This window comes from Lithobates pipiens, unplaced genomic scaffold (assembly GCF_037356315.1).
Source record: "Lithobates pipiens isolate NorthernLeopardFrog02 unplaced genomic scaffold, aLitPip1_a1.2 Scaffold_78, whole genome shotgun sequence".
Taxonomy (NCBI): Eukaryota; Metazoa; Chordata; class Amphibia; order Anura; family Ranidae; genus Lithobates; species Lithobates pipiens.
Window position 1 is genome coordinate 930011 of NW_027507901.1, and position 17284 is coordinate 947294.

Below are 17284 nucleotides of genomic sequence, written 5' to 3' on the forward strand. Positions count from 1 at the left end.
CAGGTGCTTGGTAGCTGTGGGTGATCCAAGACTGATTCATCTTGATGAAGGTCAGTCGATCAACTGATTCGGTGGACAGGCGCACCCTGTGATCGGTAACGAAGCCACCAGCAGCACTGAAGGTGCGTTCCGAAAGAACGCTGGATGCAGGACAGGCCAGTAGCTCAATTGCATACTGTGCAAGATCTGGCCAGTGATCCATCCTCAAGACCCAGTAAGCCAGAGGATTTTCAGTGGGAAAGGTGTCCAAGTCTGACCTTGCCCCTAGGTATTCCTGCACCATGTAAATTAGACGCTGGCGATGGGTGCTGGAACCAATCATACCTTGGGGCTGCGGACTAAAAAATTGTCTGAAAGCATCAGTCAGACGGCCACCTTCTCCACCGCTCCTTCTGACTGATGCCTCAGCAACACGTTGTCCAGGACCAGGAGTTTGTGACCTCCCAGTCTCTGGGAACGCGTTGCACAGAGCTTTCTGCAAGGCCTCTCGGAGATGTCTCATCCTCTGCTCCCTCTGCGATGGCAAGATAAGGTCGGCAACCTTACCCTTGTACCGTGGATCAAGGAGAGTGGCCAGCCAGTAATGGTCCCTCTCCTTGATCCGAAGAATACGAGGATCCTTCCGCAGGCTTTGCAGGATCAGGGAGGCCATGCAGCGTAGGTTAGCTGAGGCATTCGGTCCGGAGTCCTCTGGGTCACTAAGGACAATTTGATCCGCAGCTACCTCCTCCCAGCCACGTACAAGTCCACGTGTTTCTTGGGACTGTAAATCATCCCTATAAGACTGCTGCTGCTGCTGCTGATGCTGAGTGCCAGCCTCCACCTCCATGCTGACACAATCATCCTCCTCCTCCTCTTCCTCCTCCTCACCCTCTTCCTGTGTGATGGGTGGCACAGCAGGAACACTGTCTAGATAAAGGGGGCCTTGAGAGGCAAGGAAGTCCTCCTCTTCCTGCCTCTGTTCTGCCTCAAGTGCCCTGTCCATTATTCCACGCAGCGTATGCTCCAAGAGGTGGACAAGAGGTACAGTGTCACTGATGCATGCACTGTCACTGCTCACCATCCTTGTGGCCTCCTCAAACGGTGACAGGACAGTGCATGCATCCCTGATCATGCCCCACTGGCGTGGTGAGAAAAAACCAAGCTCCCCTGACCCTGTCCTGGTGCCGTAGTCGCACAGGTACTCATTGATGGCCCTCTGCTGCGTGTGCAGCCGCTGCAGCATGGCCAATGTTGAGTTCCATCTGGTGGGCATGTCACATATAAGGCGGTTCTTGGGCAGGTTCAACTCCTTTTGGAGCTCAGCCAGCCGAGCACAGGCATTAAATGATCGGCGGAAATGCACACAGACTCTCCTGGCCTGTTTCAGGACATCCTGTAAGCCGGGGTACCTGCCCAAGAACCGCTGCACCACCAGGTTAAGGACGTGAGCTACACAGGGCACATGGGTCAGTTGTCCCTGTCGGAGGGCGGAGAGGAGGTTGGTGCCATTGTCGCAAACCACCATTCCTGGCTTAAGCTGGCGTGGCGTCAACCACCTCTCGGCCTGCCCCTGCAGAGCTGACAAAACATCCGCCCCAGTGTGGCTCCTGTCCCCCAAACAAACCAGCGCAAGCACGGCATGGCATCGTTTTTCCTGCGTACTTGCGTAGCCCCTGCAACGCCTACGGAGCACCGCTGGTTCTGAGGACAGAGCACTGGAAGAGGCCATGGAGGAAGAAGAAGAGGAGGGGGTGGAGGAGAGAGGTGTGTCACAACCAATAGTAGCATTTTGGAGGCGTGGTGGCGGAACAACCTCCAACACTACTGCACCTTGTCCTGCATCCTTCCCAGCAGCCAGAAGAGTGACCCAATGGGCCGTGAAAGACAGGTAACGTCCCTGTCCATGCCTGCTGGACCATGAGTCAGCGGTAATATGCACCTTACCGCTGACCGCCCTGTCCAGCGAGGCAAGGACATTGCCTTCCACATGCCGGTAGAGAGCTGGAATCGCCTTCCGTGAGAAAAAGTGGCGTTTGGGGACCTGCCACTGAGGAACCGCACATTGTACAAACTCACGGAAGGGGGCCGAGTCTACCAACTGAAAAGGCAGCAGTTGAAGTGCTAGCAATTTAGCCAAGCTAGCATTCAACCGCTGGGCATGTGGATGGCTGGGAGTGAATTTCTTCCGCCGGTCCAGCAGCTGGGGCAGGGACATTTGCCTGCTATAATCGGATGTGGATGTACCACTAGCAGAGTTCCCGGAAGCACTTGGCTGTGACACACCTAATTCTACACCTTCATTCCTCTCAGAGCAGGTTTCAGAGAGGACTGAAGGTCTAGTGGGGTTGGAGATGCCAGCTGATGAGGAGCAAGGAGAGGTCCGCTTTGTTCTTTGGTGTGGGTCTTTGAGGTATGCTTGCCAACGAGCTGCATGGCAGGTCAACATATGTCTGGTCAAGCATGTGGTGCCCAAGCGGCTGATGTTTTGGCCACGTGAGATACGCTTGAGACATATGTTGCAAATAGCAGCGGTGCGATCTGATGCACTCGTCTCAAAAAAGGCCCACACCAAAGAACTTTTAGAATAACGCGCAGAGGAAGCGCTCTGCGCAGGCGGAGCTCTGCGGTGTGATTCAGTCGGTGTGCTGCCCCTAAGCTGGCCCCCGGAGGGCATCCTGCCTCGTTGGACATGTGCCTCCTCCTCCTCCTCCTCCCTCCTTCCAGGCACCCACGTGGAGTCAGTGCCCTCATCATCCCCTCCCTCTTCATCGCTGTAGCAAACCTGGCAGTATGCTGCAGCTTGTGGAACATGACTGCCAGATTGCTGTGCTTCTTGAGCATCCCCTCTCTCTGCGCTCACGCTACTGCCTTCCTCTAGCTGAGTGTCATCATCAGAGCCTACAAAACACTGGGCATCCTCCTGGAGCATGTACCCAACACTGTGCTCAAAGAGTTCAGGAGACTCCTCAGGAGGACGTGGTGGGTCTAGGGAAGGAGTCACTGATGATGACATTGAGAGGAGGGAAGACGATGTGTTGTCAGCTGCTTTTCTACTACCCTGAGACTGGGTGAGAGAGGATGAGGAGGATGAAGAGGGCTTGGTCATCCACTCTACCAAGTCGTTGGCATGTTGCGGTTCAACATGTCCAGCTGCAGAAAAGAAGGACAAGCATGTCCCATGGCCACGTGCTGATGACAATGCACCTCGTCCACGACCAGCACTGTTGTCTCTAGACACAGAGCCTGCTTGCCCTCTTTTATCGGCTCGCGCCTGTCTGCCTCTCCTTGCTGGCCTTCCAGACATGGTAATGGCCTGAAGGGAGTTGGGTAAAACAGTAGTTGGGTAGTTTATATTGTGCTGGAGGCACACAACACCCACTAACTCCTGCAGATGCCTTTTTTTATAGAACAGCAGAGTTAAAGGAGTATATACAGATGTATACTGTGCTGTGCTGGAGGCACACACAACTTCCAATAACTCCTGCAGATGACAATCGGGCCCAAATAGAGAACAGCTATGTAGGTGGATATAGCGGTATGTACTGGGTACAGAGCACGCAGACAGCACGCACTATCTCCTGAGTGACACTACTGACTGCAAGCTCTATTGTTAAAGATGGACCACTAGCTATATAGGTGAGGTGAATATCACGGTGTATACTGCGGTCAGGGCACGCAGACAATAACAAGAAAACAGCAGAGATAAAGGGGTATATACAGATGTATACTGTGCTGTGCTGGAAGCACACACAACTTCCAATAACTCCTGCAGATGACAATCGGGCTCAAATAGAGAAGAGCTATGTAGGTGTATATAGTGGTATGTACTGGGTACAGAGCACGCAGACAGCACGCACTAACACTACTGACTGCAAGCTCTATTATTAAAGCTAGATCACTAGCTATATAGGTGAGGTGAATATAGTGGTGTATACTGCGGTCAGGGCACAGACAGTAACCACTACACAAGAGCAAGATAGTAAATCAGCCAAAAACGATTGGTGTGTAACTGTGTTGAAGGTACACAGAACACCCACTGCTTCAGACGCCAACACACTGCACGAGGCTGCCTTAATGGCGGCCTTATATAGTGTGGGGCGTGCACTACACATCCTGAGCTATGATTGGCTACAGGCAGGATGCCTGTGGCCAACCATGGCTCTCCTCGCTGCTGGCGCTGCAATTGGCCAAGCATGCGGGGTCACAGTGCATGCTTGGCCAATCGTGAGACAGCAATGCATTGCGCCATCGCAGTGCATTGTGGGCCACACGAATTTTGCCGCGAACGGCCCAAACGTTCGGAATTCGGCGAACGCACGAACAACCGATGTTCGAGTCGAACATGCGTTCGACTCGAACACGAAGCTCATCCCTAGTGGGTGTTATATATCCTGGGGGAAGGGAGGTCAGTGGTGATTGGTGGGTGTTATATACCCTGGGGGAAGGGAGGTCAGTGGTGATTGGTGGGTGTTATATATTCTGGGGAAGGGAGGTCAGTAGGGATTGGCGGGTGTTATATATCCTGGGGGGAGGGGCCTCAGTAGTGATTGGAGGGTGTTATATATCCTGGGGGAGGGCCCTCAGTAGTGATTGGTGGATGTGATTTACCATGGGAAGGGTATCAGTAGTGATAGGTGGGTGTGATATATCCCCGGATTGGTGTCAGTAGTTATAAGTGTGTGTTATATATCCCAGGGGGAGGAGCCTCAATAGTGATTGGTGGGTGTAATATATCCTGGGGGAAGGGGTCTCAGTATTGATTGGTGGGTGTTATATATCCTGGGGGGAGGGGTGTCAGTAGTGATTGGTGGGTGTTATATACCCTGGGGGAGGGGTGTCAGTAGTGATTGGTGGGTGTTATATATCCTGGGAGGAGGGGTCTCAGTAGTGATTGGTGGGTGTTATATATCCTGGGGGGAGGGGTCTCAGTAGTGATTGGTGGGTGTTATATATCCTGGGGGGAGGGGTCTCAGTAGTGATTGGTGGGTGTTATATATCCTGGGAGGAGGGGTCTCAGTAGTGATTGGTGGGTGTTATATACCCTGGGGGGAGGGGTGTCAGTAGTGATTGGTGGGTGTTATATATCCTGGGGGGAGGGGTCTCAGTAGTGATTGGGGGAAGGGAGGTCAGTGGTGATTGGTGGGTGTTATATATCCTGGGGGAAGGGAGGTCAGTAGTGATTGGCGGGTGTTATATATCCTGGGGGGAGGGGCCTCAGTAGTGATTGGAGGGTGTTATATATCTTGGGGGAGGGGCCTCAGTAGTGATTGGTGGATGTGATTTACCATGGGAAGGGTGTGATTGGTGGGTGTTATATACCCTGGGGGGAGGGGTCTCAGTAGGGATTGGTGGGTGTTATATACCCTGGGGGGAGGGGTCTCAGTAGTGATTGGTGGGTGTTATATACCCTGGGAGGAGGGGTCTCAGTAGTGATTGGTGGGTGTTATATATCCTGGGGGGAGGGGTCTCAGTAGTGATTGGTGGGTGTTATATACCCTGGGGGGAGTGGTGTCAGTAGTGATTGGTGGGTGTTATATATCCTGGGAGGAGGGGTCTCAGTAGTGATTGGTGGGTGTTATATACCCTGGGAGGAGGGGTCTCAGTAGTGATTGGTGGGTGTTATATACCCTGGGGGGAGGGGTCTCAGTAGTGATTGGTGGGTGTTATATACCCTGGGGGGAGGGGTGTCAGTAGTGATTGGTGGGTGTTATATATCCTGGGGGGAGGGAGGTCAGTAGTGATTGGTGGGTGTTATATACCCTGGGGGAGGGGTGTCAGTAGTGATTGGTGGGTGTTATATATCCTGGGAGGAGGGGTCTCAGTAGTGATTGGTGGGTGTTATATACCCTGGGGGGAGGGGTGTCAGTAGTGATTGGTGGGTGTTATATATCCTGGGGGGAGGGGTCTCAGTAGTGATTGGGGGAAGGGAGGTCAGTGGTGATTGGTGGGTGTTATATATCCTGGGGGAAGGGAGGTCAGTAGTGATTGGCGGGTGTTATATATCCCAAAGGGGAAGGGGTCTTAGTGGTGATTGGTGGATGTGATATATCCTGGGAGGAGGGGTCTCAATGGTGATTGGTGGGTATATTATATCCTGGGGGGGTCAGTAGTGATTGGAGGGTGTTATATATGCTGGGGGAGGGGTCTCAGTAGTGATTGGTGGATGTGATTTACCATGGGAAGGGTGTCAGTAGTGATAGGTGGGTGTGATATATCCCCGGATTGGTGTCAGTAGTTATAAGTGTGTGTTATATATCCCAGGGGGAGAAGCCTCAATAGTGATTGGTGGGTGTAATATATCCTGGGAGGAGGGGGGTCAGTAGTGATTGGTGGGTGTTATATCTCTCAGAGGAGGAGTCTGAATGGTGATTGGTGGGTGTAATATATCCTGGGGGGGTCAGTAGTGATTGGCGGGTGTTATATATCCCAAAGGGGGGAGGGGTCTTAGTGGTGATTGGTGGATGTGATATATCCTGGGAGGAGGGGTCTCAGTGGTGATTGATGGATGTGAGATGCATTCCAGAAGGGGGGTCAGTAGTGATTGGCGGGTGTTATATCTCTCAGAGGAGGAGTCTCATTAGTGATTGGTGGATGTAATATATCCTGGGGGGGTCAGTAGTGATTGGCGGGTGTTATATATCCCGGGAAAGGGGTGTCAGTAGTGATTGGTGGGAGTTATATATCTCAGAGGAGGAGTATCAAAGGTGATTGGTGGGTATATTATATCCTGGGGGGGTCAGTAGTGATTGGCGGGTGTTATATATCCCAAAGGGGGGAGGGGTCTTAGTGGTGATTGGTGGATGTGATATATCCTGGGAGGAGGGGTCTCAGTGGTGATTGATGGATGTGAGATGCATCCCAGAAGGGGTGTCAGTAGCAGATAAAGCTAAGCTTCATGGAACAGCACTGGCCCATCCAGGTGAAGTTCTTGTCTGGTGAGATGAGGGTACACATGTTGGTGATGGGGTCACTGGGCTCACCATTCCCCCAGTTCATGTAGTTGGTGGGTTCCCCATCTGTCCAGTATAGGTACCCCCACACTTTGTGCCTGCGGAGGCCGATCCATAGACCATTCTTTGGCATACTAGCCATCCTCATTGTGGTGGCCACAAGGTTCTGGGTGCTTTGATCAGGAAGACTGAACAGGTCGGTGTAGTACTGGCGGCAGTAGCGTAGGGCGTCCCACCAACTAAGTTGCATGCTCATCATGTAGAGGTCGGCCAACCCATCTGAAGGAGGAAGAGAGACATGTTAGTCGGTATTCACAATATTGATATGCAGAACATAAAATTTACATTTAAGCTGACTCAAGGGATCTGCCCCCCCCCCCCTCCTCTATGACAATCTTATCACCCATCGTGCTGGGTTCCCTTTAACTCACCTCCCTCAGCAGGAGCTGTGGGCTTCTTTAACTCATTCCCAACAATTCTCCATCATCCTCCAGACTCCTGGACAGACCCGGAGATTAAAAATTCCATCTCCTCCCGCTACTCAGAGAGACCCTGGCTGATGATACAGCAGTGACCAGGTAAATGAGCTCTTACTAGGTGCTGATTCTTCCATCGCTGTGTCTGGCATGCGGGCCTCTAGCAGAGGGTGCAAGAGCACACATCTCTGTTAAACCCTAGTTGCTGTTTTTGGACACTCTACCAGCAGATTTCAGAGTACTGCCCTTCCAGAGGACCTTCAGCCAACTGAACCTCCAGACCAAAAGGCTCATCCAGCCATATCTTGTGGAGTCTGCCTGGGGTCTCTTCAGTGGGCTACCTGAGCAACAATCTACAACCAACCTCTTAGTGAGAGAGGAGCTACACCCCCTTCTCAAAGAACCCCAAGTTTTTGTATAATTCTCCTTTAATAATGTGTGGCAGGGGGTGTGTCCTATGCCTACATACTTTTGCTAATAGATGCCCCTCAATGCCATCTCAAAATGTTGGGAGGTACGAGGATGGCCTGGCTGGAGTGACAAATTCAGATGGCTGAACAGTTAGTGGATTGACTGCTGTCTTTCTACTAGAGAATGACAGAATCAAACCATGTTGAGGTGCAGGAAGGAATACCTCCAGAGGAGAAGCGAGAACGCACTTTGGTGAAGAAAGTGAACACCTCACCAGGGACAATCAAGGCAGGTTAGGTCACCCCAAGTTGGTGCTACCAAGAAACAAGTTCGATGGGAGGACTTTTTCAAACTTACTTGGGAAAGTACCCGTTTAACTCTGCAGTGAGCCCTACGGGGGTGAGTGCTACAATTATTAATAACCCTTCCTACCTTTGCAGGTCTTGGTGGTCAGGCTTTTGAAGACAGTGGTGTTGGGAGTGGTCACCCCATATGAACTGATGTTGTGAGTGGTCATTCCTTGTGGACTGTTTTTCTCTATAATCCATATTGTCAGCTCCATTGTACTATTTTACTGGCCCCCCCACCCTTTGTATACTCTTTGTATACACCCTTTGTGTGTGTGTGTGTGTATGTATAGATATATATATATATATATATATATATATATATATATATATATATATATATATAGATTGTCAACTCATTAATTAGTCACCCCACTCAAATTGGTTGCAGGTATTGTCTACTTATTAATTAGTCCCCCCACCCCACTCAAATTGGTTGCAGGTATTGTCTACTTATTAATTAGTCCCCCCACCCCACTCAAATTGGTTGCAGGTATTGTCTACTCATTAACTAGTCCCCCCACCCCACTCACCCACCTAACTTATGTCCCCTGGTCCATCAGAGGGCTGATTAATCTGTGAATTGGGCCGTCTATTTTTTTTTTTTGCAGAAAAATTTTTGCAATATTTCTGTTTAACTGTTGTTCCAAAATGTTTTTGAGTTTTATTTGTTATGAATTGTTTTTATTTAATGACTAATTTTTTTTTTCCTGTGTTTGACTCCCCAGTTTCCTTCCACGCCACAGGAATGGCAGACTGTGGCTTCCCAATTCGCTGCCCGTTGGGACTTTCCCAACTGCGGAGGGGCGATCGACGGGAAACATGTGAGGATTGTGCCCCCACCCCATTCGGGGTCCTACTATTGGAATTATAAGGGGTTCCATAGTGTGGTGCTAATGGCGGTGGTGTCGGCACAATGTGACTTCCTTTATGTGGATGTGGGGAAGAACGGCCGGATGTCTGACGGAGGAGTCTTTAGGCAGACCGAGTTCTGCCACCGTCTCATCACTGGTGGCCTGGACTTGCCACCAGATGCCGAGAATGTGGAGGGTCTACCGTTTGTGTTTCTGGCTGATGAAGCGTTCGGTCTGAGTGACCATCTTATGAAACCCTTCCCCCAAAGGACCCTCACCCCGGAGAGGAGGGTTTTTAATTACTGGCTGGCCAGAGCAAGAAGGGTTGTGGAGAGTGCCTTTGGCATTATGGCCAGCCAGTTCCGTCTGTTACTGACAGCCATCAACTTAGCAGAATATAAACTGAACTATGTAATACTTTGCTGCTGCATTTTGCACAATTTTCTCCGCAAACTTTCAGGGAACCAGTACCTGCAACCTATTGGGCCTGAGGCCGGACTAATATTACCTGAACTCACAGGGCTGGATCATGCCCTTCCTGGCTTAGCCCCCCAAACAGCACGTGAGGTGCGTGACCGCTATGTCAGCTATTTTAATGGTAGGGGGGCTATTCCAATGCCAGCTGACCAATAAAAATTTATTTTTCTTGAAATATGTATTGTCTGTTCAAATTTTTAAGTTTGGTTCTTGTTTGCTTTTCACGTTGCTTGTCTCCTACATTCTCCTAATTCAGGGATATGCAATTGGCCAACCTCCAGCTGGTGCAAAACTACAAGTCAATCATGGCTCTGGGTCTCATGCTTGTGGCTGTCAGTCTTGCTATGCTTCATGGGACTTGTAGTTCTGCAACAGCTGGATTTCCACTAATTGCATATTCCTGTCCTAGTGCATTTGTATTGCAAAGTGGTTTTTGCCAATAGTAAATAAGGCCCTTTGTGACAGAAAACACAAAATGACTTCCCAAACTGGTATTGAGTATTGAAAGAAGTAGACACACACACACACACATCTTTTTTTTGGAATTTTTAATAGTGCACATTCCAACCAGTGCCTCTTTTTTAGATATTTTTGTTTTTGTTTTTTTGTTTTTTGTTTTTGTTTTTTTTGGAAACATAGAAATATATAGATATATCTATATATAAAATAAAATTATAAAAAAATACATAAAATCTAATTTTTAACTATTTACAGAAAACAAGGGGTAAAGCCAAATTTTGAAGATGCACACCAAAAATTGGTAATGTCAACATGTGCTATGTACCATCATGAGTGATCAATGGATGTGTTTGGTGGGTGCAATCCCTTCCTCTCACATACTAGAATGAGGAAGGGTTTGCAAACACCAAATGCGTACATTGCGATCCTCTGATGGCACATAGCACATGTTGACACACCGTGTGCATCTTCAAAATTTGGCCTCTAAAAACAATGTTGTAAAAACATTAAAAAAATTTTGGGAAGGAAATGAAGAACATGATCTTTCGTTTTAGGGACAAGGGGCTTAGATTCTCCCTAAAACATCGATCATGTTCTTCATTTCCTGCCTCATAGTGACCAGTTGTTGTTGCATGGCATGGATGTTGTTCTCCATTAAATCCATCCTGCCATTCCAGGCCATGATCTGCCCAATCAGCCTCTGGGCACTGTCGGTCGTAAATGGCTCTGTGGCTTGTTGTCCTTCCACAACCAGATCATCACCTAAAAACATGTGTAGATAAAAAATTGGTTAACATATACAGCCATTAATTGTTTACCTTAAGCTGGGTTGTCAGACACTCACTTTGTGGGGTGCGTATCTCCACCACCTCTTCCTCCTCCACATCTAGCCCTGGGCTGGGCTGATCCAGCTCGGACACGGGGCTTGGCTGCTCCCTCACGGACACGGGGCTTGGCTTCTCCCTCACGGACACGGGGCTGGGCAGCTCCATCACGGACACGGGGCTTGGGCTAACTGCCCAATCAGGCTGGTGAGGTCGGGGGGTCCTGGGCTGCTCCGCCTCTTGTCTGAGTCTTTGTTCCCCTATGAGAATGAAAAAAACAAAAAAAAAAAGGTATACTTTTAAGCATAGTGATATTTGAGTTCAGAAATTGGAATCTGAAACATTGGTTTGAAGTGGTGTACAATTATTAGCTGGTTATTACAAGCTCCTAGTTTAATACACCATTAAAATGAATTTTTTTTAGTTAGGCTGTGTTCAGACTGCTGCGATGTGTGAACGCTGCAAATCTACTGTGGTTTCACGCATCGCATGCCTCCCGGAGGCAGTTCGCACTGCCCTATGTGACCTGCTGGGAGTGTCAGTGTAAAGTTTTATTGACACCTCCAAATTAGTTCTCATATCACAGTGCAATCTTTAAACTCAGACAGGAATCGGACCACATGGTGTGAACACCCATGTGATCCGATTCGGCTGTGGACTAAAAAAAGGGCCATGTACAAGTTTGGGCCGGATGCGATGCGAATTCAGCCATACTATATGTATGGCTGAAATCGCATCACACAGAGATCACATGTGATTTGCACTGCTATCTATCTATCTCATTTTTTTATTGAGACTACATTGCACTGAATAAATTTATGAAACTTTATTAAAAATTTATATCCTAAACTGAGTGTGACAATTCAGTTTATCATGAACAATACAAAAAAATTAATAACTAATTAAAATCGAATCCAACACCAGATAAATTTACACCACACCATTACAAGCATATGCGCTCATTACATGAACTATTAACTACACGAACGATCAAATTCGCCAGATTTACATATAATACCTATACGAACGATTATGTCCGCCAGACACGATCAAATTCGCCAGATTTACATATAATACCTATACGAACGATTATGTCCGACAGTCACGATAAACGCGGAGTTTACTCACTTTTTTTCAGGGCCTTTTTGATGCGATGATATTGGTCCGGCTCCCTGGACTTGATGTCGGACCATCGTTTCCGGAGCTGGTCCTTGCCTCTTCGTACCCCAAATTTGCTCTGCAAAGTTGTGACGACCATATCCATGATGCCGCTTTTGCGGATATTGGGTTTGGGGTACGGGCCATTTTCCCCATCATAATCCTCCCTTCTTAATATATCCACCATCTCTTCAAAGGCCATGTTTGTGGCCTTATATCTCTTCCTTGCTCCGGAAGCATGGGGTTCAGGGCTTTCCTCCGCGCTGCTCACTGAATTTCCGTCCGCCATTTTCACCTATCAATCTCCCACAGCGGAACGAGGGTAAAAGGGGCGGAGAAATACGGTCACACGGAACGTCAGGGGCGGGCGACGCAGGCGGAGCTTGAACGCATGCGCTGTATATAAAGCGTTACCGCGAGGCCGTACGCTTGTCCGAACGGAAGCAGCGAGTGCTACACGCGACGGTAAGATAGTTATCTTTTTATTTTATTTAAATTTTAAGCCTGCGTTAGGAATGTATATAGTGAAATTTCACCTTATTGATGGTTAATTGATTTTTATGTGGGTTGGTGGTTGAGTGGGGTTGGTGTTTTGTGTGGTAGTGTGGGGGTGGGGGTGGGTGTATGGGGGGGGGTAGTGTGTGTGTGTGTGTGTTTGTGTGTGGGGGGGGGAGGTGGGTGTATGGGGGGGTAGTGTGTGTGTGGGGGAGTAGTGTGTGGGGGTAGTGTGTGTGTGTGTGTGTGTATGGAGGGGTAGTGTGGGTGTGGGGAGGTAGTGTGTGTGTGTGTGGGGTAGTGTGGGTGTGTGGGGGGGTAGTGTGTGTGTGTGTGTGGGGTAGCGTGTGGTAGTGTGGGTGCGTGGGGGGGGTAGTGTGTGTGTGGGGGGGTAGCGTGTGTGGTAGTGTGTGTGTGTGTGTGTGTGTGGGTGTAGTGTGTGTCTTGCCTACATTGTCACAATATAAATAGTGTGCATTTGGTCTGACATTATTTTTTTTTTTTTATAATTTTTTTTTTTTTTCAGAAATCAAAATGCAAAAGTATAGGCCTTCCTCTCCACATTTATTGATCTAATAGAATCACACAGGAGCCTTTGGGATTCCAAACACCCACAATATTCCAGCCGTCCTGGCCGGAGGAAGACACTGGAGACAGTTTTGACGTTTGTGAAAACCCGACTCCCCCAGGCAGACATTGACTTTGTGAACTCCAAAATTCAGAACCTGCGTAGCGTGTATAGGCGGGAGCGCAAAAAGATCCTAGACTCCCAAACATCAGGAGCAGCAGCAGGTCAGGTCTATGTACCTAAGCTGTGGTATTATGACAGGCTGCGTTTTCTAGATGACACGTCAGAAGCCAGGCAGTCACTTTCCACTCTTCCGTCTACCCTTCCCTCCACCCTTCCCTCCACCTCAGGTGAGCCATCCCTGGAAGATCCAGACCCTTCCTTGCTGGAAAAGTTGATGCGCCCAGCTGGAGCCAGGTATATTTTAGTTTCTAAAGTTAGGATTGCTCAAATATTAATGATGTAAAGTTCAATGTTTGAATTGCTTCCAAATCTAGGATTTCATCACAAATTAAATTAGATAGAAGGATATAGTAGTTTCCACAAATGTGGCTCAAATCTTGGTGAACTGATGGAAAAATGATGGTGTCAAAATGATAGCCTTTTGTATTTCAAGACAAATGTATTTGCAAGTGAGAACTGTAAAATTGTTAGTGATTGATGATTTCAAAATATAGACATATTTTATTTATTGATTTCTTTGTTTTTTTACACAGGATGAGCTCACCCAGGAGGAGGCCGGGACCAGTGGTATGGAGGAGGAGGCCAGGACCAGTGGTATGGAGGAGGAGGCCGGGACCAGTGGTATGGAGGAGGAGGCCGGGACCAGCCCCACACAAGAGCTAGCTGGGCCCAGCAGGAGTCGGACCGAAAGCAAGGTCCCTCCCCTCCGCCTAGCCAGCAAAAGGCCCAGGAGGATGACACGTACAGAGGAGGAGTCCTTGGCACTTATACGCCAAGCCACCCAAGTGCTGAGCAAACCCCCCAATCCTGAGGAGGCCTACGGTACTTATTTAGCAAGCAGGTTGTTAGAAATGGAGAAGGCACAGCGCAACTTGTGCGAAGCCATTTTTTTTTATGCCATTCAACGGGGTCTGAAGGGTGAGCTAACACCGACCACCAAACTGTATAACGCAGACCCTACTGCTCCTCCTCCTCCTCCTCCTCCTACCACAAGTCCACCACCAGAGGCACAGCCTCCAGCGAAGCGTGGAGGGAAGGCAAGATGGAAGAGTCGGAAGTGACTGCCTGGCTTCAGTCTGCTCTGAAAGAAGACGCAGGCTGTTGTAGTAGCACAGTCTGGGGACATAGATCTCATCTGCTGCTGTTCCTGGTCTGTGGGATTCTAGGACCATGTTGTGCTCCCTATTTACATGTTACACAGGTTCTGAATTTTGGTGGCCACTCACTTGATGTGTGTCTGGGGGACAAAAGGCTTCACAAACGTCAAAATTGTCTCCAGTGTTGCCTCCCTCTTGATTTAGTTTTGTTCTGACGAAAAATAAATATTTATTATTTCCAAAAATATTGTATGTTTTTTTTGTTATTTTGGCTTAAAAAACAGAGTTTATTTGTGAGTAGGCAGGTACATGTCAAAAGACTCTGGGGGTTATTTACAAAACACACGTTCATGTTAATATAAATATGCTAACTTCAAGTGCAATTTTTAAAGCACTGCAAGTGCACTTGGAAGTGCAGTCGCTGTAAATTTGAGGCTTAACATTTGAAATGAGGGGAAGCTCTGCTGATTTTGAACATGCAATCATGTGTAAGCTAAAATGCTATCTATCTATCTATCTCTACTTACATAGTCCTGCTTGGCCAAAAAAAATGCAAGTCCATCTTGTTTCAACCCCCCCCCCCCACAAAAAAAAAGAAAAAAAAAAAAAAAGAAAATTTTTAACTGACAATAGTAATTCCAAAAATATATAGTAATAGATAAATTCTATAATTAAAAAAAAAAAAAAAATATATATATATATATATATATATATATATATATATATATATATATATATATATATATATATATATATATATATATATATATATATATATATTATTATTATTATTATTATTATTTTTTTTTTTAAATATATAATTTTTATTTTTTTTTATATTTTTTTTATATATATATTTTTATATATATATATATATATATATATATATATATATATATATATATATATATATATATATATATATATATATATATATATATATATATATATATATATATATATACACATATATATACACATATATATATATATATATATATTTTTTTTTTTTAATATATATATATATATATATATTTTTGGATTTTTTTTTTTTTTTTTAATATTTTTCTAAAATTGGAAGATTAATCATAGGATGAGGATGAATAAAAACATTTGGTATAACTCTGTGTGAATATAAGCAGCAAAGCTACTTCACTTTTCTTGCATTATGAAGAAGAAAAGAATGGGCTATATTAAAAAATCACAAAATTAGCAGCATGACGAATATGCTAGCTTCAATACGAACACTAGTTTTACAAGACCGAGCGCTTCCGCCCTGTCCGCCCTGTAAATCCTTTCTGGGCATGCGTCATACTTAGTCCGTCCAACTTGCCTACTCACGAGCGGACTGTCCGCTGAAACCAAGTTTGGATGGACAAAATTACGGAAATTCCGAAAGACTTAGTCCGTCAGACTGTCCGCTGAAAAAGTCCGCTGAAGCCCACACACGAGCGGATTGTCCGCTGAAACACGTTTCAGCGGACTAAGTTGGGCAGACAATCCGCCCGTGTGTACGCGGCCTTAGAAGAAAAATAAATTTGCTTATTATGACCTCTATACCTCAGATTACTGTGCCAACGTACAGAATAAACCTCTTGACGCCTGGGCAAAATTTTCGGATAATACAACCTCTTTTGTGTATTATTATTATTATTAGTCAACTTTGTATAAACTCTCCTCTGAGCATATGGCGATGAAAATCTACATTTCTGCTTAATATCAGTATTATTTAAGTCAACTGACTTCCCACTCTCATTGTCTGAGGAAATATTAACATTTGACTCATCACAGGATATGACGTTCAAGTCTGCCTTTGTCACATGTTCACCATCCTCTATTTTTAAACACTGAACATGTGCAGTCTTTTCCTGAGTCAAAAAAACAATTTGACTTTTCTCTTTAAAGGATTGCAATAATGCATTCATTTTATGTTCCAATTCAACTTTTTCAGTCAATAATTGTTCAGTATATTTCTTCTCCTGCTTTGCTGCAATTTCTATTGCATTCTCTAAATGCTCAATATACGTGCAAAAAGTTTCACAACTTGAACAACTAGGTTCAAAAAGTACATTTTCAGTTACACTTTGACTTTGTTTTCCTGGCATATCAAACACCATATTATTATAAATTGTAACAAGCTTCATTACATTACGTACTTTTTTCTTTGTTTTAACTAATGAGAATCTATCCTTCTCAATGTCAGCATTTGCCTGAGAGCATTGATCATACATTGATTTCCATAAAACAGCATCAGAGACCTGTTTCGCTAAACCTTTAAATTCTAATGTACTTTCATCAGCTAAAACATCTACAAATTCCATATTACTTTTCTACTCACCAAATATAAAACTCGTCAGTTTTCCCGCTGTCCACCGTCTTTCAAGACTTCTGTATATCTGAAATTCTCCGGTCTTTCACAATCAATCAATCAAATTTTCTTCTAGGTTCTTTTCAATCTTTGCGAAGTTAATCTCTGTTCATCACTTCCCCTCTGATCAAAGGATGGAAGTTGAAAAAAAAACTTCCGACTTATGATTGACTGGATGACTTCGCCAATGTAAAAATATTGCTTGTAATGAATAAATATTTCAAAGTCTTAAGTATATATGGTGAGATCGATTGATACTTGTGAGACGAATTTCCTTAATTATTTCTGAGTCAGCGTAATTCGAAAATGTGTATTTATTTGTACACATTTAAATAGAAAAGAATACTTACAAAAATAGTACAATAATAATCATTTGTATCTTTAAAAATTGTCTTATGAAAGATTTAAGGTTATTTCCATGTAACTTCTATTGTCTAAAATGGCGGAATAACCCTTTGTATGCTGGAAAACTCTGTGTGCATGAGATGTCTTTCTAAGGTGTTCCTTCTAGGCTGCAAATCTTCAAGAGAGGGTCTGCTCTCCAAATCTTATAACTATATCAGCCGAAATTCCTAATTTTGGCGCCGAAAGATAACTCCTCCTTTACAAAAGTGTGGGCTAATGAGTTGTTACTA